Source organism: Pteropus medius, unplaced genomic scaffold (genome assembly GCF_902729225.1).
Source record: "Pteropus medius unplaced genomic scaffold, Ma_sr-lr_union100, whole genome shotgun sequence".
Taxonomy (NCBI): domain Eukaryota; kingdom Metazoa; phylum Chordata; class Mammalia; order Chiroptera; family Pteropodidae; genus Pteropus; species Pteropus medius.
Genome location: NW_024345601.1, coordinates 11,780,690 through 11,803,505, shown reverse-complemented (window position 1 = coordinate 11,803,505; position 22,816 = coordinate 11,780,690). Strand labels below are relative to the sequence as shown.

The 22,816-nt window shown below is 37.0% G+C and overlaps 1 protein-coding gene across 1 annotated transcript in view; it reads left to right on the top strand.

Moving 5' to 3' along the window:
* Positions 1 to 22,816, top strand: part of PLCB4 (phospholipase C beta 4) — a 376,819-nt gene that overhangs the window by 113,335 nt on the left and 240,668 nt on the right. Inside the window, exon 2 of the mRNA XM_039874509.1 lies at positions 20,973 to 21,032. The gene's annotated coding sequence lies outside the window, so the exon portion shown is untranslated. The remainder of the gene's footprint in view (positions 1 to 20,972; positions 21,033 to 22,816) is intronic.

The following is a 22,816-nucleotide window of genomic DNA, read 5'->3' as shown; positions in this document are numbered from 1 at the left end:
TATTGCAGCTGAGCTTTCTTGTTGTTTTTCATTTGTAGCAAAAGGATTCATGCAACTAAACTCCTCAGCCTCTTCTCAAGGGAGAGTTGCTCAGTTGGCTCACTACATCACAGACTGTAGAGACTGCAAGTTATGAAAGTCCGATGTAGGAGCAGCATCTACACGGACAGAGTCACTGCCGTGGCTTTTGTACTCCACCACCCTCACCTCCCCTTGAGCACTTGGGCTGAGAGGGAGGCCGAGCAGTCCTCCTGCTTAGGTTGCAAAGGAGCGAATGGGCCGCTGTGGAGCAGAATTACATTAGATGCCACCAGGGAAGGGCCTGGAGTTTCCGTAAACAGAGACGGCTTCCGTGGCCATGCCAGGCTCTGGAGATTCTACAGGTTTCGTCCCTGTCCTTATGGACTTTATATTTTGGTCACCCATCTTGCTGTGGTTCACTGAGCAAGCTTGGTGGATCTGAAAGACCGCAGGGAATTGTCATTCTGTTTCCTCTCTTCGTGGAGAGAGAAAGGAAGGCCTGGGGGTCAGTCAAGAATGAGAGGCATCCATCGAGAAAAATAGAATTTTTAAATCATATAGAATATCTAATAGACGAATGATGAAGATATACTGTGATCTCTGGGAATTTTGTTTTATTGGTGAAAACTTGCAGCTTTGGTCATTTGATGCTGGTATGATTGACAATCTCTTTTTGAACACTGTGGCATCTTTTCATCTATATTCTAGGTTTTCTCAGTAATAGACCTTCAATAATCAGAATATTAAAATTTTCAAAAGCGAAATCATTATCTCTAATGTGGGGAAATAGTGTCCTTAAGCATAAATTGCTCTTTTTAAAAACAACAGTGGAAACCACACGTTACTCTTTTTATGTATGTTCATTGTTAATTTGTTATATTTGTGTTTTTAAAAAATGATTTTAAGTGTAAGACATAACTGGCTTTATGTAAAATATAAATTTTCACATTAAAAAAATTATTCTCACTCATTTGTTGGAAGAAGGTGAAAAGTGTTGTTCTTGATAAAATGCTTTAAACAAAATGACTCCAAAATAACTTAATTTGTCTAATCAATAATAGGCATTGTTATTAAAGTGTTTATATTTTATACCTATACCTCCACCACGAAAATGCTGATGAGTGAACTCTGGAAATATTAGCCACATTTTTCTGTAAAACGTAGCTTCATATAACTTTAAAGTCAACATATTTTCTCATTTTCTTCGATTCAAATTGATGCAGTTATATGATTAAATTGTCTCTCTCATAAGTCATCCTAATAGAATTTGCAGCATTCATAAAAGGAAAATTCATAGGGCTTGTTAATTATGAGAACACGTTTACTTGCTTGCTTGGCAATTATTTCATGCATTATCCTCAAGCTTATTTACAAAAATCTTTCAGTAGTTAGTGTCTCTGTGTGTGTTCCAGGTTACAGAGTATAAACATGAACTTCGATAAGTGAAGAGATGGCACGATCTAGGACCACATGAAGAAAGTTGATTTTTCTCTGGAAACTATTTTGTTTTTAGTCCAGTTTTAGGTTTGAGAAAATAGGCTTACAAAGAATCCCCAACAATTTCATAGCATAATGAGAACTATATGAACCATTGCAATTGGTATCAACTGTCTGTTTATTATGAACTCATAAGTCAGATTGCTTTCAGCTGTGTCTTCTCACACTATCATGTAGATACCAGTTACCTGGGATCATGTTAAAACGTAGATTCTGCATTTTTAACAAGCTTCCTGACAGTGCTGATGCTGCTGATCCGTGGGTACCCTTTAAGGAGCCAGGGCCCATCTTACTTGACTATGGGGAAATCTGTACCTGGGGAAGGGGTTGGCTGCTTCAGAAAAAGGAGATTTTAGAGGTAAGTTATCTTGAAAAATTTTTGATGCAGAAAACCATTTCATACTGACCGGCCCTCTTCCAAGAAGCAGATAAAATGAAGCGTTGTGGTGAAGAAGGAAGTTTTTGGTTTTTCCAGTCTGGTTTGAGAACATCTGCACTGCAGCTTCTGTGCCCAAACCCACAGTTATTTAGGAAGAGTTCCTCAAAGCTTGGGGACTCCTGAAGTAACTGAATTTGCAGTTGAAGTAGAGGGCACTAATGGAAGCTACTGACCCTTTCTCAGGGGTACAAAAAGCAGAGGTTATACTTTTGAACAATAAGGGGCCCTTAACATTAAGGAAAGGGCTGGTAGAGATTACAGAAGAATTTCAGGTAGCAGTTACAACAACAGAACTCTCTTCTCCTTAGCAACAGTCTATGCAAGGGGAGCAGGAACTTGGAATAGCAGCGGTCCCTACAGAGAAATCTGTGTGCAGACAGAATCAAAAGCAATTGAAACAAGTTTCCACTAATGACTTTTGGGACTAGAACGCCCCAAGAATGGAAGAGGAAGGCCTTATTATCAAAGGTGACCTCTAATTTGCAATGAAAATGACTGTTGGGCATGTAACTGGACACCTGGGTAGGAGGATTGTGTAATGTGGGTGGTACTCAGTGAATTTCTTTATCTTGGATTCTAGATGGAAAAAAGTTTTTCTCTGCTTCTTGCAAGCTCAACAGTGACAGATGGTTCTTATTTTCTTGCTGGTTTCTGTTCCCAGAGGAATACGTTAGAAATTGGTGTTCAGAATTCAGCCTATGCAAAGATGCTTGCATTGGGGTGGGCAATTTAGGAATAAAAAGAGATCGACTGTTATTAAACGAAGCCAAAGAAGGATTGTAGAAAGCCATAGAGATGAGGGCTAGACAGAGCTACTCCTGTGACCTTCAGCAAGTTATTAACTTCCAGTATCACTTTAATGAAGGTAATAATGCCTACCTTTGGTGGGTTGGAGATGATGTTCATGGAGTATCTAAAAAATATTTGGTATATAGGGTTTCAAGAAGCGGAGGAGTTATTTTAGAAAGATTATCTTGAGAAATAGTCATGATTAGTTTTCAAGATGAGAGCTGGAGTTCTGAATTGAATTTAAACTTGAATGTCATCAACTGCGTATAACAAAAAAGAACAGAGGTGGTAGGGAATACAAGACGGCAAGAAAGCAAGACGCTCAGAATAAGAGGACAGTCAGTAAATTAATATTTTCCACAAATATAACAGAATATTTATTTACAGAGCTTTTGACACATTGAGGTAATGGGCGAAATACCCGGGAACGTTATAATTAGAGGAGATTTAAGATCTGATGATTATAAGAACTTACAAAATTCCTAGGTGCTTTCAGGCCAAGGACTATATGAGCCTCTCATATATTTGGAAGAAAATAAAATTAGAAGAAATTATTTTTCTTCTGATGACCTTGTAACAACTCACTGAGTACCCATCTGTTAATCAGATCTGCAGATTCTCTCCAGGACCTGCCCTAGGACCTGTGCTGTCTGGTATGGGTGCTACTTGCTGGCCGTTGCTGTTGTTCAAGTTAAGATGTGCTTGCAAGTGTAAAATATACACTGGATTTCAAAAACTTTCTATAAAGAAAGTAAAATATCTCATTAATAATTTTCATATATGGAACATTTGTTAAAATGATACATTAGGTTAAAGAGTACATATTATTAAAATTAATTTGATCTGTTTTTCGCTTTTCTAATGTGGCAACTAGAAAATTTTAAATTACGCATGTGGCTCACATTTTACTGCTGTTAGGCAAAGCTCATCTAGACTGCAGTGGGGCTGCATAGGAATTTCCTGGAGAGATTTGAATCCTCTGTCCCAAAACTGAAACAAAATAAAACTTACACTTGTGTAGAGGAGCTTTCTGACCTGAGTGAGTTCTGTTGTCCTTTCTCAACAACAGGAACCCCGATCTTCCTAGCAAACCTGTTAGGCCAGGGGTCCCCAGTCCCCGGGCCACACACTGGTACTGGTCCGTGGCCCATTAGGAACTGGGCCGCACATCAGCAGGTGAGCGGCAGGTGAGTGAGCGGAGCTTCATCTGTATTTGCAGCCACTCTCCAGAACAAGTATCACCGCCTCAGCTCAACCTCAGATCATCAGGCATTAGATTCTCATAGGAGCTCCGGTCCCTGGTGCCAAAAAGATTGGGGACTGCTGCATTAGGTCTCCCCAGGTATAGTCAAAGGTTTTACATCATTTTTATTCAGATTTTTCTTAACATTGTTCTAAGTCAGCATTTGGCAACCAACTATTACCTAAAGACAGCGTTTTATTTAAGGTGGTCTGTCTCTAAAACCCATTCTTTCTAGAAACAAACACAATAGAAGAATATTGAAACAAAGGGAAAAAATCACATAGTGCACTTTTAGTCAGCATTTATCTTGCTGTAAAAATGGAAGGAAGAGAAAATAGATTTGCATCAGTTAAATGGCATCACCTTTACTGGTTCTCTTTCTTCATGAAGTACAGGGAATCGACAAGGTGTAAATTTATTCTTTCTGGTTCTAAGTTGCCAGGGAGTTATTAAAAGGGAACTGCAGTCCTATTTCTGCAGCAGAACTAATGTGAGAGGAGACTGATAAATTAAATAAGGGCAAGATGATTTAGCCAGCTGCTTCAGTCTCCTGAATGACTGCTCATAAGATGCAAATAAATGTAGGGCTTTGTGCTATTAAATAGAGTTATGGTTTTCAACTTAGAATGAATACTGCGATGTGGCTGAGTAGTCATATTAATGGGATATTTTTGGTCACTCATTTGTCTTTAGATTATCTCAGCTCCAGAGATGGGAATGATTAACATTGCACTCAAATCATGACAAATAGAGACGATGGCGTGTCCATAAATTGGAATTGAAGAAGGACCTATGAATTCTTTCAGCAGCATATCACTGTGTTCCCGAATTTTGATTTAGCATTTTATTTCTCTTTTTTGAAGGCCATCAATAGAAATAGTAGAGGGCTTTTTTAACCCTGTTTCAAGCTTTGGCGAATCTTCAAAATTGAGAGGGATATCACATGGGCTGTAATTTCACAGGAGGACTTTAGGATTTCAAGGGTGCTTAGGTACGGTTGTACTATACTCTTACGTGGTATGGGGCAGGGGGAGGGTAGGAACATATGTTTCCAGTGGGACTCTATTAATAACTGTTACTAAATGTTGAAGTACTTTAACTTAAGAAATTCCAAAATAGTTTCTACTCTCTTTGTTTGTTTGTTTGTTTTAATTCTATAGGTTTCAGGATTATAATATCAAGTCACCTTTACAAACCCCCGAAATTATAACTAGGGAAGTACATTGGTCCTACCTTGGGAAAAGAATGCTATAAAACTAGAGGTGTGTTTACCTTCCTACTCTGCCCGATGTATTAATCCCCATCCTAAGATTTTCCTGGGGTAACAGTGGTAGAAAGTTTCATTCATTCATTCATTCATTTATTCATTCAATAAGCATTTTTAAATACTATAAAGTATAGAAACACTTTATAAGATAATGAAAATAAACCTAAAGGACAATATAATGAGTACTTGGTTTCGAATTGGCTTTTTCAATGTCCCCATCTTTGAAGGAGTCCGAGAGACATCTTAACATAATATTGACTACTTCCCTACCCATGGATCTTATGGTAGGGACACTGAAATCTTGGGGAAAGTTTTTTAGGGCCATTTACAATTTTGATCTCTCTAGTCCTTTAAAACTATCTTGAACTTCTTTAAAATTATTAATCGCAATCTTGAAACATTAGATTATCTTTATAATAAACAAGTGGTTTTCATCTTGACAGCATTGAGAGAAATGAAAAACTTTGTATTCTAAACCCCAGGTCATCCAGATTTTTGTTATTTCAATTGACATAATTTATGAAACTTCCAAAATTATAATTTGCTATTTTGAATCTTATCTCTTCTTGCATGTTGGTTCATGCTGTCTACTGCATTAATCTTCATCTGTTTACATTTCAATCATCTTGTTTATCTTCTGTCAACCCATTCATCTGGATAATTCCTGTCAAACAGCTACAGTAGCTGATATGGAATATATTACATGTAAGTCATTAAGGGCAGAAGACAAAGAATGGTATTCTGCTTTTGGTCTTTATTCAGAATTCACAGTGACGTTCCCTCAGTGACTGATGGCAGCATCTGTTTCCAAAGTTAGTTATTGGACATGGCAATCTCAGTTTCCTATCTTCACTCTTGACTCTCAAAATTAGATGCCCACTGGTCGATACAGTTACTGTGTTTCAGTTTCTTAAAGATCCTTATTGAAATGAAACTATTCATTGTTTTCCAGACTAAGTGATTTTGTTTCTTTAACCTTTTTGATGCTAGTTTTCAACTTTGACATCATTTCTTTTTCTTACATTTTACATGCTGTGCTTCAGACGATCCTGTTGCCTCTGCATTCTGAGTATGTACTGAATCCAACCACTTTCCCCCACGTCAGCTGTTACCATTGTCACTCAAGCCACTGTTATCACTTGTCTGGGACTCTTGTAGTAGCCTGTTAATAGGTGTCTTTCTCTGCTTCACTCCTTGTCCTGCTACAGTTGGTTCTCCAAATTGCGAAGTATTCTTTTAAAACGTAAGTCAGACTATGTAACTGCTACTTAAAATTCTCTAATGCTTACTATATACCTGAGAATTAGATTCAGTCAATGTTTTTGCATGATCTGTCCCCCCTTGCTCACTTTGCTGTGCTCCAGCCACAATGACCTTTTCAACCTTGTAAAACACGTGCTTCCCTCAGGGCCTTTGCACTTGTTTCTTTTCCTGGAATTCTCTTCTTCCAGATCTTCACAAGGCTTATTACTCCTTCACTTCCCTCAGGTCTTTGTTCATATATCACTTCATTAAAGAGACCTCTCCTGAAGCCCCTATCTAAAATAGAAACCACTCCCCTCCAGCTTGCTAAAAATGCAGTATTTGTTGAATGAGTGAAAATATTATTTTTCATGGAAGACATTTAATTTCCTGTTCCATCTATGGGAATAGATAAAGAATGCATAAAATTATCCTTTACAGCAAAAGATAGGTAAATATTAGAACAGAGTGGTAAAAAATTAGACATGGTAAAAATTTTAAACCATGTATTTAGTTTTCTTAAAGTAGAAACAGTAATAGAGCAGAGTCAATAAATTGTTGGAAAATGGAGATTTTCCTTGGAGCAGCAACATTTGTAATCAGATCATCAATTTATGTTACTATGTAATGTAGCTGGTATAAGTTTGAGTATAATTATTATAAAATATTATATACTCCTCACTTTGTGATCAGATTTAAACTATCAATGAACTTGACAAACTGCCTTTTATAATGAAATATATGTGGGTATGTACTATATATGCAACTGTATATGTACATGTTTAAATTATCAATGATTTGTGATTTTTACACTAATGAAAATTATGACGTATTCTACTTATTTCCTATTAAATGGGACTCTGTTATTATTATTATTTATGTATTCTTATGATTTGTAGGTATTAGATATATACATGCAAACTTATAGAAGGAACATTTATTCTCGAACCAGAAGATCTTCTGCATGTTGAAACTGTGTGAATTTACTTAACTGTCTGGACTTGTTGAAATATGTCCAAAAGGAAGATAATGCTGTATTCTGACGTAAAGAGAGAAATATGTGTTACTCTGAAATCTGATATATCTTAAAAATTCATGATTTAAAAATCACAATAAGATGGCACCGTATACCCATTAGAATGAATGGCTTAAATAATAATAACAAAAAAAAAAAAAAAAGAAAGGGAAAAAACCTAATAGTTCCAGTGGGTAAAGATGGAGAACAACTGGGATTCTCATTCATTGCTGGTGAGATTGCAGAATGGTGCAGCTACTTTGGAAGAGAGTTCGACAGTTTCTTATAGTGTTAAACATACAATTAAGTGACCTAGCAATCCCACTCCTGGGTATTTACCTAAGTGAAATGACAACTTGTGTTCACACCAAAATCCATACACTAATGTCTATAATCAAAAACTAGAACAACCCAGATGTCCTTCAACTGGGAAATGAAAAATCAAACTGTGGTACATCCATACAATGAAATACTAGTCAGCAGTTAAAAAAGAATGAACTACTAATGAGTACAACAGTATAGATAAAGAACAAAATTCGTTATGCTAAGTGAAAGAAGCCAGAGTCAGACTCAAAAGGCTCCATAATGTATGATACATATACTTAGGGCAACGCCACAGGAACAGAAAACAGATAAGTGGTTTCAGGATTGGAAGGAGGGGCTGACTACAAAGGAGCAGCATGAGAAAGTTTTAGGGGTAATGGAACTGTTTTATATCTTGATTGTGTGGTGGTTACATGACTGTACACATTTGTCAAAACTCATAGAACTGTGCATCAAGAGGGTGAATTTAACTGTGAATAAAAAAATAATAAAACAGGGAATTAATTTTCTTAAATTAGTCAGTTTTTATTGATTGATTATTTAATTGGTTATTAAAATAAGTTGTGCCTCTGAGTTCAGGCATTGATGAAGCCTGAATGTCATAGGTAGGTGAGCACATCCGAGTCTCAGTTTCTCATTACATTTTACTTAAGTTGCTGTGGTTTCCTAGAGAGATTTCGTCCTCCTCCAGGTAGTACTCATAGCATGATAGACGTTGACAGAAAACCTCCTCACATTCTCCTAGAAGCTGTTCGTATCCTCAGAGGGACCCTCCCAGCTGACGAGCCTAGCATAGGTGGTGGTAGTGCTGACAAAGACTGGGAACTTATTCCTTATGTTAGAATTGTAAATAAATTGCCTGTTTTAGTTTCTTCATAAAACAAAATGGAGATGAACAGTAAACATAATCAGAGCAGGCCGTGCTCATGCAACTTACTCCAGGTGGTGCATTTGGACGCCTTCTATTCAGTGGTACCCATCTCAGGGACCTGGCATCAGCAGGTGTGTTCTGGGCCTTGAAGAGTTTGCAGAATGAAGTTTCAACAATAAAAAACAAGTCGTTACTGTATCCCACTGTCATGATATAGAACAGATGCTTCTTGCTCATTGAACAGATGGTTGACCAGTTGTTTATGGCCAAAAAATATCTGACAAACATAAGTACCACTATCAAAGTACCACTATATAATTCATAGCAAGAGAACTTTGGGCATTGATTGGTTCTTGTAATTTGTACCCTAGTTTGTTTTCTGTTCTCACTTGCTGACTGGATAATATATTTTATTTTTGTGGAGAATGCAAATATGTAAATGTTCTTGAAGACATGAGCCTCTAGTGAGACCAAACCTGTTTCCATTCTCTAGATTACTTTGGGTCCTTCACCTTAGGTGTATCTGCCTCTATATAGCTGTCCCAAAAGTGCTGTAAACCTAGAGTGATCATGAAAGCAGCTTACCATCAAATTAGAAGTGAATCACAACAGGTTAAATTGAAACGTTTTTCTCTCTGGTATTACTCTAGAGCAATAACTCTTGAGTTTCTGATGTTACTATTCTGAGTTTAATTTGCATGGATCATTTTCTCTATATATGTAGTTATTCAAATAAAGAAATAAAGGAGTGGGAGAGGACTGTAATTGAACACCCACTCTGGATTGCAGGAATGCGATAGGCACTTTTCGTATATTATTCTGTTTAACTTCACAACAGTGAGTGAGGTAGATAATTTTACTGCTTTACAAACAAGGAAATTAGGTCCAAGAGAGGTTAATTGACTATGTTCTCAGAGACAGGACTCTTTCATTCCCAAACCTTCTCTCTTTATACTCCCTGAGGCTCTGTTGGGAATAGAGTTTTCTCATCTCATTCCCACTTCCTGTGGGGGACGGAGATTGCGCTGGTCTTTTGAGATCGAGCCCTAGGCTTCTTCTCAGACCTGGTCCGAGAACCAGGTCTGCTCCATGCTTTACTTTTCAGAGTCCTAAGAGATTTGGCCTCATTTTATGTATTTCTCAAAGCTGTCATCTTATATTTATCACTTGTTTCTTTCTCCATGACTACCTGTAGAGGAAAATTGAGTTTTACAATTCGATGGCTCTGAAGACCAACCCTCCAAAATAAGCCTTTTTATTTTAATAATTCTGCTTCTTACCGCCACTAGGAAATAGAAAAGCCAGAGGGAGAAAATAAAAGTTACAAAGGTTCAAAATCATTAAAAATCTTAATCCTTGAACCCAGTCTATCTAGTATAGTTCTTGAAACTCCTCTTAGGTATATTTCTTAGAAGGTACTAGTAGTCTCCTTAATAGGGATTAATGATTTGTTTTCCTCTTGGAATAGTGGTCCAAAACGGATTCTGATTGGTACCACTGATGAAATTTTCTTTCCCAGCCAGATCATATTTTCCAGTGACTGTCTAAGCTCTATGGGTTTCATTATGAACTTGCTCTGTAAGAGACTTCCAGAAAGCAATGATGTTTCATGTTAGAGAGAATGTGCTACTAGAAGGGATTGGGAAATGGATATTAGTCTTAAAGTATTTTTTGCTGCCCATTCTTGGGAGCCACAGCCACACATGGCCCTTGAACACTTGAAATTGTGGCTAGTTTAAATTGAAATGTGCTGTAAGTGTAAATCACACACTGGATTCCAAAGATTTAGGATGAAAAAATATGTAAAATTATATAAAATATGATATAAAATTTTATATTGATTATATCTACATTTTTAATATGAAAAAACCCTGCATATACTAGGTTAAATATATTATTAAATTAATTTTTTTTTACTTTTAATTTTAAGATTATTCTAGATTCATGTGCAGTTATAAAATATAATAGAGAAAGATCACTTTATCCAGATTTCCCTACTGGTACCATTTTACAAAACTATGGTATAATATCACAACTATGAAAATGACATTGATACATCCACTGACTTTATTCAGATTTTACCAGCTTTACATGCACTCGTGTGTGCGTGTTTAGTTCTGTGCAGTGTAATCACCTGTGTAGATTTTTGTGACCACCACAATCAAAATACAGAAGTATCCCCTGTACTACGCTCCTATGCTTCTATAGCTACAGCACTTCGCTCCCTCCTCTCCTCCCTAAATCCTAGCGATCCTTAATCTGTTCTCCATCTGTATACTTTTGTCATTTTAAGAATCACATAAATGGAATCATATAGTGTGTAACCTTTTTATATTAGCTCTTTTCACTCAGCAACATTCCCTTGAGAGCCATCTAAATTGTTTTGTTATCAGTAGATCTTTCTTTTTTATTCCATTATTTCTTTTTACTTTTTTAGTAATGCTACTGGAAAGTTTAAAATTCCATATGTAACTCACATTCATGACTTATTGTAATTCTTTTGGACGGCACTGTTTTAAGTGCATGTTTGTTAGAAGCAATCAACAAGCACATTTCTGTTGCAGTTCATTTATTTTCAAGCATTCTTATATTAAATGGTGCATTTTGGTTTAACTTTAAAGCCGGTTATTTGGAAATGAACAAGGGAACAATACCCTTTAAAATCATTTCAGGACAGTAAAATCATCTCGGTATTCCTCTAATTCCCACCCCCCCTTTTTTGGTCAGTTTTTCAGAATGAAAACCTTTGTGTTTCTGTTTACAAAAGAAACTTTTCATAAGGCAGCAAGGAGGAGGTGTCTTGCAACCTCTGCCAAAGGTATTCAGTACCCTGATTTGACACTAATTAAATGGCTCATATTTATCTGATATTTTCCCCCGTGGGAGATTCAGAAACTTTTTTTTTTCAACTTAAGCTTCAAAAAGAAACCAGCTCAGTTATCTTACAATGGAGGGAAGAAGCAGGACACAGGGACACTTCAGAGCAGATTAGAACTGAGGTACAGGATAATACCATTTTCAATTAAAATTGCCTGGGGAAATTAGGTAGGCAGAGAATAATTACCTGGGTTGGCATGTATCCAGGTTTCTGAAACTAAGACCCAACTTGAATGTTCTCAGGGATCCCTGATGCCCACAGGCAGCCGAGGAACTTGAGGGTTATGTCTGATCTCAAATGTATTTGAGTGTTCTGGCTGCAGTGCATAGCAATTTTAGGTCAAAGTATGCAGCGTGAGAAATTCGAACAAATGAAAATATGTGACAATCAAGACCCCAAACAAGCAACACCACAAAACATTAGTTTAAAGGGAGGTTTCTCTGACAAAATAAATTCACATTTCTGTAATTTCTGTGATGTGACCATCAAAACACCGGAGCTGAGATGGAACCAAGGAAGAACACAAAGAGGACAGATGAGAGTAAAAGTCCTAGTCTCTACCTCCTCGTGGAGAGGGCCCTGGCATGGTGACAGTCCTTGGTCATGCCTTGCAAGTACCAGGAAAAATCACTGAGTAAATGCCACCTGACACGTGAGCTCGTCCAACCCTAGTTGTGGAAATGAGTCATTGAAAGCAAGTGTGCCTTTAATGCAAACGCCAAGATGTAACATTGTGCTCCCCACCCCAGCTCCATCTCCAGAGATCCATTACTACAACTGCTAAACATGGGTTTCTTGGGGTCTATGCTGCTGGTGGCTGGTGGCACCTGGTGTCATACCGCCCCTACTTTGGGTGTAGTTGATGGAAAAGGTTCGAGGTTATTGAACTACAGATTTGTCCTTTCTTATTATGTAGAGAAAGGCTCACTGTCTTCTCTACAATAGGAAAGGGAACCTGTGTTTTTTCTTGTTTGCTTCCAGTATTAGCTTTTGCTTCGTTCCAATCTTTTCATAATCTCTCAATTTCAAAATGTAGGATAAAGGAGAAGGGTTTGGCTGTTGTAAAAAAAGGAAAGAAAGAATTACCTTTTTCCTCTCTCCCCTTCCAAGTAAAGACATAGAGGTAAGAAGAATGCCTGGATTTATTTTTTAAGACTTTATAGGCTTCCTTGGACAAGGCTGCTGCTGATACACAGGATATCTTTATGCAAATTATAGAAACATGCCTTCTGACAGGGCTATAGCTCCCATCATTCCTTGGCCTTGGAAATGAGTCAGGCCTGTTTGAGCGTAATGCATATGCGTTTGGCTACCACCTTGTGCTGCTATATAATAGGTGGAGAAAGTGCCCCTATTTCACAGCGTGGAAACACAGATGGGTGCACAGGCAGAAGCAGTTCTTAAAAGGAGGGGTCTTGGAACCAGATCATCCAGGTTTGAAGGCATGCCCCTTTGCTTACTTGCCACGTGGCTCTGGATAAGTGATATAACCACTCTATGCCTCAGCATCTTTATCTGTAAAATATTTCTACCTGTAGAGTTGAGTGAGATTTAATGGGTTAATATACATAAAACACTGAGAGTGGTACCTGGACATAGTAATTTCTCACTACTTGTAATTGTTATTATTGTTGCTGTTTACTTTGCTTCTTCCAAACCTGTCAGACTCTTTTGCTCTCTAACCAAACATTTGTTTGATGGGAGATTTCTTAAACGTTATCATTTTTTTCCTGTTAAACACATCTTAACTGATATGCCATGTGCTTGTGGATGTGTTAAGCATGCTTTTAATTATATTTACCCTTTTTCTTTAAATATTAGTGTAATTTTGTATATAGTGCCTCTACGTGACTTCCAAGTAACCAAGTCAGTTGAGTGAAAAAGCATGTAAATTGATTGACACCTTATAGAAAATGTAATGTAATTAAAAAATTTCAGTCCATGGTGCTGTTTGGACACTTGTCTTTAAAAACACTTTTTTTTTTTTGGTCTTTCTAGGTAGTAAGTAAGTGTTTGTTTTTCATCTCTTCCTCCTAGAATGTCAATTTTCTAGACATCCAGTTTTATAAGGCTCAGTTTAAGTTAAAGGAGAGAAACATCTTGTATAGATTTGGAATTTGGTAGAGTACATGCATTCTTAGAGTCAGATAATTAAGAACATTATGATGAATGGGAGAATTGTTACAAATAAACTCTCGTTTTAACTTCCATATATCCTATTGGACAGTTAGCTTTTCTTGTGACATGGCCTCAGCTCCCAGCCTGAAAAGAAAAATGCATATATATGGCAAATGCATGCTAGCAACTACTAGGTGTTGTAGGCAGAACTCTGAGATGGCTCCCAGAATCCTGCCCCCTGCTGTACATATCTGGTATAGTCCCAGGACTATGGCTATGATAGAATGTCACTCTTGTGATTAGGATGTGTTACATGGCACAGTTCACTTTAAGAATGAGAACTTATCTTCGGGGGGCCTGTCCTAATCAGCTAAGCCCCTAAAAGGGACCAAAGAAAGAGATTCAAAGAGAGAGAAGGATTCCACACAAGGGAGATTCTCCATCGTTGTCTTTGATGATTGTGGGGGCCGTGTGACAAGGAGTGTGGGTGGCATCTAGGACCTAAGTGTGGCCCCCAGCTGCCAGCCAGCAAGGAATCAGGTCCTTAGCCCTGTGAACAGAAGGAAGTGAAATTGGCCAATAACCTGCCTGAGCTTGGAATCAGATAATTACTCAGAGCCTCCAGAAAGAAAGGAAGCCTAGCAGACATCTTGATTTTAGCCTTGTAAGATGCTGGATAGAGAATGTGGACTTGTCTGAGCTAATAGATGTGTGTTGTTTTAAGCCAAAATGTTCCAATACTATGAGCTAATAGATATGTGTTGGTTTAAGCCAGAAAGTTTGTGTCAGTTTGCTATTCGGCCATGGAAAACCACTACGTGAGGGAAACCAGGCAAAAGAATGTAGGTGGGTAATTGCAAAGCCATCATCATTATTTAGAGGGAGAAAAAAAGCATAAAATGACTCGTAATAAGCTTCTATAAAATGCTCCCAGTTGTACATTTTAGAGCGATTAGCCACAAGAAGTGACAGATACAGGAACTATAACTTTACTGGGCAGATTTACAGCAGTTTCTCAAGTTAGACTTAGGAAGGGGAAAATGAATGCTTAAATTACTGTCTTGCTGGATATTTATTGCATGATTGTAAAGGAAAAATACACAGACTAGGAAGGTAAAATCTGCTTCTTTCTATGCTTATAAGTGTTGGCGACTGTGCATCTCATTTAGGGCTCACTAACTCAGTGGTTGGGAAGGAGGAGCAAGAAAACATAGGTGAGGGGGTTATCTGAGTGGAAGTGATGATTGGGGTGGGGGGTGGGTAGGGGTTGTGGGGAACTTGAAAACCCAGGTCTTCTCTGAAGGGACATCTGCCTCTAAGCCGTGGCTGGCTTATCTGTGGCACTCTGGGTTTGTGTTGCTAAATCTTTCAGGTTTCCAAGGTAAGTTGGGGTTGCAGAGATTTATATGAAATCTCCCATTTTTTAAAATGTTAATATCAGCTCAAACTTTAAAAGATCACCATAGGGACATGTAAACATGGATGTGGCCAGATGAGGCCCACAGCTGCCTCTCCTTCAGTGGTGTGAGTATATGTGAGCAGTTTGGGGGACTGAGAGAATTGGAGGATGGGAGCTTGGAGAGGGCACAAAGCTGTGTTTGCTTTGTTCAGTGTCACGTCCTCAGAGCTGAGAACAGTGTCTAGCACACAGTGGATGCTCAAATATTTGTTGAGTGACATTGAGGAGACATAAACATATTCATACCATATGTGAAAATGTCAAATGTGATTGCATTGGTGGAGTGTGTTTCTGAGATCCAACTATATTTAATGTTTTGACATGGTACCATCTGGGCTAAGACAATGCACTTTTGGCACAGCCATATACCTTTTATAATCTACAGTTCCATTGGAGGATTGTTTTGGAAGTCATTAACTATGAAAGAACAAAGCAGAATTTGAGCCCTTCTGTATGACAGGCACTATCCCGAATGCCTTGCATCTCATCTCATTTCATGCTCTCCCAGCATCTAAGCTGGGTCCTAACATCACCTGTATTTTACAGGTGAGGAGATGGTTTCAGAAAGGCGAAGTCAGTTGCTTGAGACCACACAGCTGGTAAATGATTGTCGTCAGCTGTATCTTATTGCCAGGCCTTTGACCTTCACCCTCGTGCCTGCCTTTCAGAGTGTGCTTGGAACCAGCTGCATCAGCATTACTTGGGAGCTTGTTAGAAATGCAGAATCCTTGGAGGGGATCTACCTGAGATGTGTCTCAAACAGAACCTGCATTTCAACCAGATACCTTGGTGATTTGTATGCATGTTAAAGTTTGAGAAGCATTGTCATAGTCCACTGGGTTTTAAACTTGGTTTCTTCGTGAGCCATGTTTCTGGATTTGGCTTTTACCTCAACTATCACTCATCCTTTCCACTTAAATATAGTTATTTAAAAAGAAATTACAACTGATAAATTACTGTGGTAATATGATAGCATTACCATGATAAATTCCTATAAATTACTATGATATAACTTCAATAGAATAATGATACCATTTTTGATAAATAGAAGTTAAGTGCTAATGTACATGTAGTGTATTGCATATTATCTCTCGATGTACCGTTGTAAAATATCTGTATTTTACATGTAAGCTTACATGTAAATATCTCTCCATGAACCGTCAGTGGAAGTGTGTTCCATTGCAGAAAACGATGCTATGGTAGATTTTGAAAGTGGCCACACTGTCTCCCCTCCCTGCATCCACACATTTGCAGTGTGCAGTGTCCCATCAAGAGGTGGGACTGTTTCTCCATCCCTTGAATCTGGGCTTGACCATGTGACTTGCTTTGCCCCATACCATGTTAGCAGATGTGACACAGCAGAGGTTTGAAAAGTGCTTGTACATTGTGGCCTGTGTTCCTGCCATTTTTGCAAACTTGAGACCACCATGTGGTCTATATTTAAGTGGAAAGGATGAGTGATAGTTGAGGTAAAAGCCAAATCCAGAACCAAAATAAATGGTTACTGATTTAAGCCACAAAAGTTTGAGGAGGTTCATTATGCTGTACAAACTCACAGACATAACTGTTCTCTAATATTTTATTTGTTTGCAAAACAGTAATTTCCATGTTCAGTAGTAGATCTGAGTGAAATGACATCTGTTTGGGTTCGGTCTTGCCCAATTATTCTTTATTTGAAAACAAAATCTCAATATAGGATATTTTGGGGAGGGCATTCAATGCTACCCCTTTTGTGTTCGATATATAGATTCACAAAAACAAGGCTGGCAATGTCGCCCTCAAATATTTGTAGATTTTTCTTCTCCATTGAGAAATTAAAACCTCACTCTTGGCTAAAGCTCCCCATTGCTGTGGCGTCTGTCCTTGGTGGTTCGCAGTAAGATGTTGATACTTTCTTATGGTTTGGAGGCAGTTTCATGCATGTCTTCTTCAGTAAGGGTAAAATACAATTGCATTTATTTCCCATCACAAGGAACCATGAAGAACTACAGCTGTAAGTCTTGAAAAATGTAAATATTCATCACTCACTGTTTTCTTGAATAGTGTAAATAAGTGTTTTGTCATTTTCAAAAGAAGCCAACTAATATTCACTGGGAAACCTAGTGAAATACAACCTTTGAAAAAACAAAGTATGGTTTACAAAGCATAAAATTCACCCACTTAACATGCATGACTTAATGGTTTTTAGTGTATTCACAGAGTTGTGTGATCACTACTACAGTCTAATTTCAGAACATTTTCATCATCCCAGTAATAAATCCCACTCTCATGAGTAGTCCACTGCCCATCTTCCCTTCTCCTCCAGTCTTACACAACCACTAATCTCTCTATGCTTTTGGATTTGCCTATTCTGGACATTTCATATACATGGGATCATACAATATGTGGTCTGTTGTGACTGGCTTCTTTCATTTAGTATAATGTTTTAAAGTTCATCTGTGTTGTCTTATGTATACATGTTGCATTATTTTTATTAGTGAATAATATTCTATCATAGAGATGTACCACATTTTGTTTTTCCATTTGTCAATTGATAGACATTGGGATTATTTTCACTTTTTGTATTATTATGAATAATGTTGCTATGAAAAAAGTCCATATAATGGCTTTTTTTTTTTTTTTTTTTTGTACAGGCAGGTGTTTTCATTATCTTGGGTACATACCTAGGAACAGAATTACTGCGCTATATGGGAATTCTGTGTTTAACCATTTCCAAAGTGGCTGCACCATTTTGCATTCCCCCAAACAATGTACGAGGGTTTCGATATCTCCAGATTCTCATTAACACTTGTTATCTGTCTTCTGATTATAGTTATCCTGGTGGGTGAGAGGAATCTCATGTGGTTTTGACTTGTATTTCTTTGATGGTTGGGCATCTCTTCATATATTTTTATATCTTTTTTTGAGAAATGTCTATCAGGTCATTTACCCATTTTTAAATTGTGTTGTCTTATTGTTTGTAACAGTTCTTAACATAATCTAGGTACAAATCTATTATCAGATATATGATTTGCAAAGAAGTAACTTTGTAGGTTGGTTTTCACTTTCTTAACGGTGACCTTGGAAGCACAAAAATTTTAATTCGATGAAGTCCCGTTTATCTATTTTTCTTTATTGTTTGTGCTTTTGGTGTCATATTTATGAAATGATTACCTAACCTAAGGTCACAAAGATTTATGGTTGATCCTTGAGCAACATGGATTTAGGACCTGTGCAGTTCAAATCCACATTGGTAAAGAGTCAGCTGTGTTTTCTATTCAAAGTTGGGGATCTGCAGATGTGGAGGGCTGACTTAAGTTATATGCAGATTTTTGACTGTGTAGGTGATCGATGTCCCTTTGTTCCTCAAGAGTCAACTATACTTTTTTGTTATACTTCTAAGAATTTATAGTTTTAGCTCTTCCATTTAGACCTGTGATCATTTTGAGATAGAAATCTACCTTTATTTCTTAGCATGTAGATATCCAGTTGTTCCAACTATTTATTGCATAGACTATCTTTCCCCATTGAATAGTCTTGGCACCCTTGTTCAAAGAAAAACAACTTTTATTTACACTGGCACTAATAGAGTTTGGGATTTGGTGATTTTATCTATTTTCTTAGGTTTCCTTTTATTCCATAGAAGCATATCTTTCCTCTTTTGAAAGACCAAATGCACACACAGATTCACGTAAACACACAGAGAGATTCAGAGACCTAATACACAGACACAGACACCCACACTCATCCAGTCTCATCTTTACCAAAGACCCTGTTTATACCTCTCAACATGTAGAGTTATGAACGAATGAAAACATTGTTAGACTCACACATGACTACAACACCAAGTCAGTTACAATAGTTCGCCTACCGTATGCCTATAGCTGAATATTTCGTGACGATCTGTTTACACTGCTTCACTTCTCTATAGTTAAGTATTTCAACATTGGCTTTCTCAAATGTTGCAATATCGTAGCCATGAACAATTAGAAAGCTTTATGGAACAATGCATCAGTTTCATGCTGGGTAGGCACTAGAGAAGAAAAGATAAGACATGTGTCCGGTCTATAAGTCTTCAGTTACAGAAAGTCTTGGGCAATAAGTGGTTTCTCAAAATGAGGAACATGGTATGGCAGGGTCATTAATCAGTGAGCTTTTTTGGAAATCAGCTTGTTTCACAGTCCCAAGAGGTATAAAACAGTTGGGAGTTTAACTTCCCAGCTCTAGGTGGGCCACTTAATTATTTTTTACTTCAACAAAAGGTTTATTGAACCTAACTATATGCTAGGCACTATGATAGGTGCTGAGGATATGCATAATGGTTTTTAATACACAAATAATCCCTGTCTTCATGGAATCTGCAGTCTCATAGTAATACTTCATTACAAATATAAATACAATATTGAAAATATGATAAATGCTGTGGAGGAGGCCATATCACAGAGACTAAACATGGGTCAGGGTGCCTGGGTTTGAATGCCAGCTCTGTGTGATTCTTGAAAAGTCACCAAACTTCTGTTTTATCTTTTATAAAATGGGAAAAATCATAGTACATACATTTTAGGGTTTTTATGTGGATTAAATATGATGTGATCCATAATTAGAGCCTGGGTCTTAGTAAATATTCACTGAATTAGTAAAGTAAGTTTACATGATACTTTTTAATTCTGTATTTTTAAAATGGAATGATATATACACACAAACAATTTGAGATAAATTGGATTCTTTTTCATTTTCGATTATAAAAATAATAGGTTTTGTGGTAAAATATTGTATAATGGTTAAATGTTAGCCTAAAATTCAAAGGCCTTTTTAAACTCCCTTCAATACCAGTTCTTGAGAAGCAGCCACACTTAAGAGTTTCTTGTTATCCAGATAGGTTCTGTGCATATACCAACGTTCATGTCTGTGAGTTTAGTGAGGTTTGTTTTAACACAATAGTGTCATAGTATACATTACTAAGTATACTACATTACTTGAGTTTTTAAAAATTGATGCTATGACTTGAGATTTTTTTCCATATCTGTCCATATCAATCCAGGTTCTTTCTTTCTTTTTAATGGCATCATCTTACACTGTGTGGAAGTACCATTCTGTTTGGGACCTTATTCTAGACATCTCTATACATAATGACCTTCACAAAATCATAATTTTCTCATGTCTTGATTGCCAGTTTTTTTTGCAATCTATTTCTTCCCAAATGCAATTGGGCTTCCTCTTACTTCTGTATACTTCTGACACCCCCTGAAACTCTCTCCTCCACCCCATTTTGGAAAGATCTTGATATCTGTATTTCAACCAAACCGAAAATCCAGTGTCAAATCCAGAATCTATATAAACAACTTGTTAATGAAGACAATGCAAAAATATACATTAAAAATGACTCTTTCGTACATAGTTGCAGTTGCCTTGTAAATCTTTTATTTTCAGCTCTGCTCTTCTTTGAAAGGGTAAACTATTTTGTACTATTACAGTTCATCGAAGAAGATTTTGCTGTTATTCAGATAAAGACCATTCTATTTAATTCTAGAAGATTTTAGATAGCCTTGTTGTTCAATTACTACTTAATTATTTTGATAGTTTAAAAGCTTGTATTGTTGATCAGCAGCTTAGTGGAGAGGATGTATAAACTCTGTAGGCAATAATATTTCTGATTTGATGCTGTATGTCTTTGTTGTCCATTTAGAAACTAATTTATTATGTGTCTTCCTCGTACATTTTTAAAAAGTATGACAGATTCTGATTTTGAAGTACAAAGGAGTGTTTCTGTGAGAATTCTAAAAGTCCTTTACATTGATTTACCCCTGGTCTGTGTCTGCTTGCTTCACAGAGGACGGTGCCGTGAGCTTGACTACGGGAGCATCGCTTGCACTTGGTCCAGAGTTGCCTGGTGAGTATTCTGCACATTGTGGTAAAGACTTGCTAGTTGTGAGTTTCTAGAACTTTCATTCTGTAAAATGAATTCCTCCCTTCACACTGATGAAATGCCTGTCGAAACTGATTCACAGACATTTTCCTTCCTTCGATGGAGCATTCATCCCGCGGCACTTTTCTAGATTCGAGTTTATCTATCCCACTCACCTTGGGCGCTTCACTTTTCACTAGGTTTTCTACTTGCTGTCTGTAGTAGTATTGCCTGCATTTAGTAAGTAAGCATCAGATATTATTTAAGTTACTGTTCTCTAAAGTTCTTTCTGAGGAGAAATGTATGACTTATTTTCAGTCCTATGCAGAATTTGTTGAGAAAGATTCCCAGTTGAAAAATCACAACTATGCCCATTGCCAGCTAGAATCAATGTTCCATGTTGTGAGAACTATCTATGGAATGATGTAAATAAATTATTCCAGCGCCTCTCTAAAGTTCCATTTTACAAACTTTTTAAGAAATGTTAAAATGAGAACAAGAAATAGCTTTTTATAGCCAATTCTTTTTATTTATAAACTAGAATTTGCCAATGCTTTATGCTAAAGCTGGAATCCTAGTGAATATGAGAGATTTTTCTTGTTGGACCGTTTAATCAAATTGCTATTATCTAATTGCTATTGTAAGTACAAAATTTGGATTATGTATCTTTTCTTACTTCAAGGGACAAGCAGTCATTTTACAGTGATCACATGAAAAAGATAACCAGCAACTTCACTCTTCATTCCGACAGGTGAACTCCAGTCCCAGGCATTTAAAATCAGTGTTATTTTCTTCGCTATGTGCATGTCATGTCAGACACTCCATTATATTCTGACAGGGCCTGGGGTTGATTTTCTTCTGGCCTTTCCATGAGGGTAGGAAGGAATCACACTTCTCTTAGCTATCAGTATTTAATGATGACACGAGAATGTCAAAAAAGTAGATTTATTATCGAATGTCCCTACCTATTTTTAGTTGAGTACACTATATTTTCCTGCTCCCCAAGGATGATTCATAAACCATGTTTTAGCCGGCAAACTAGAGTTGGGGGGAGGGGAGCTAAATAATTCTCTAGAGACTTTAAATCAGTGTAGACGTGATATCTACATTTTAGTCTTTTTAATTATGTTTTTCTGGACTACCCATTTTGCGTTATACTTTGTATTATCCTTAAAAATAGGTCATTTTTCATCAGCTCTATGATACATGATTCCCATTAAGAATTGTGTGCTTAGTCAAAATAAACACTTGAGATTCAAGAGTACACACACACACACACACACACACACACACACACACACTCCAGAGCTCGGAAGTTGTTTGTTGACTATTTTAAGTTCCATAAAGACATTTTTCTATGTTAAGTGGTTCAAATGCTGTACATTTGTTTTGATTTTTATAAAAACTCTGGATGGCATCAGGTCCTGGGACAGCTGTCTGGGCTTCTTTTCTATCTTTACAGCTAATGGGACCTGTTTGGACCTGGTATCTCACATGTCACCAGGTTGTTGCTTGTCATCTTTGTGTTAGACTTCTCCTTCCCTCAAACAAAGAATTCTATATTTCTCTCCATCCTCTCCTAAAAGTAAAAACTTTCTACTTTGGCAACATTCAGTTGTTGGATATCTTATATTTTGAGGCTTTTTAAAATTAAATTGATTTTTTTTTCTCATTTTAGTTTTATCTTTTTTAAGTTTTTTGCTTTATTTATTTATTTCTTATTTATTTAATTTATTTTTTTAATTGAAGATAACGATTTAAATTTTTTC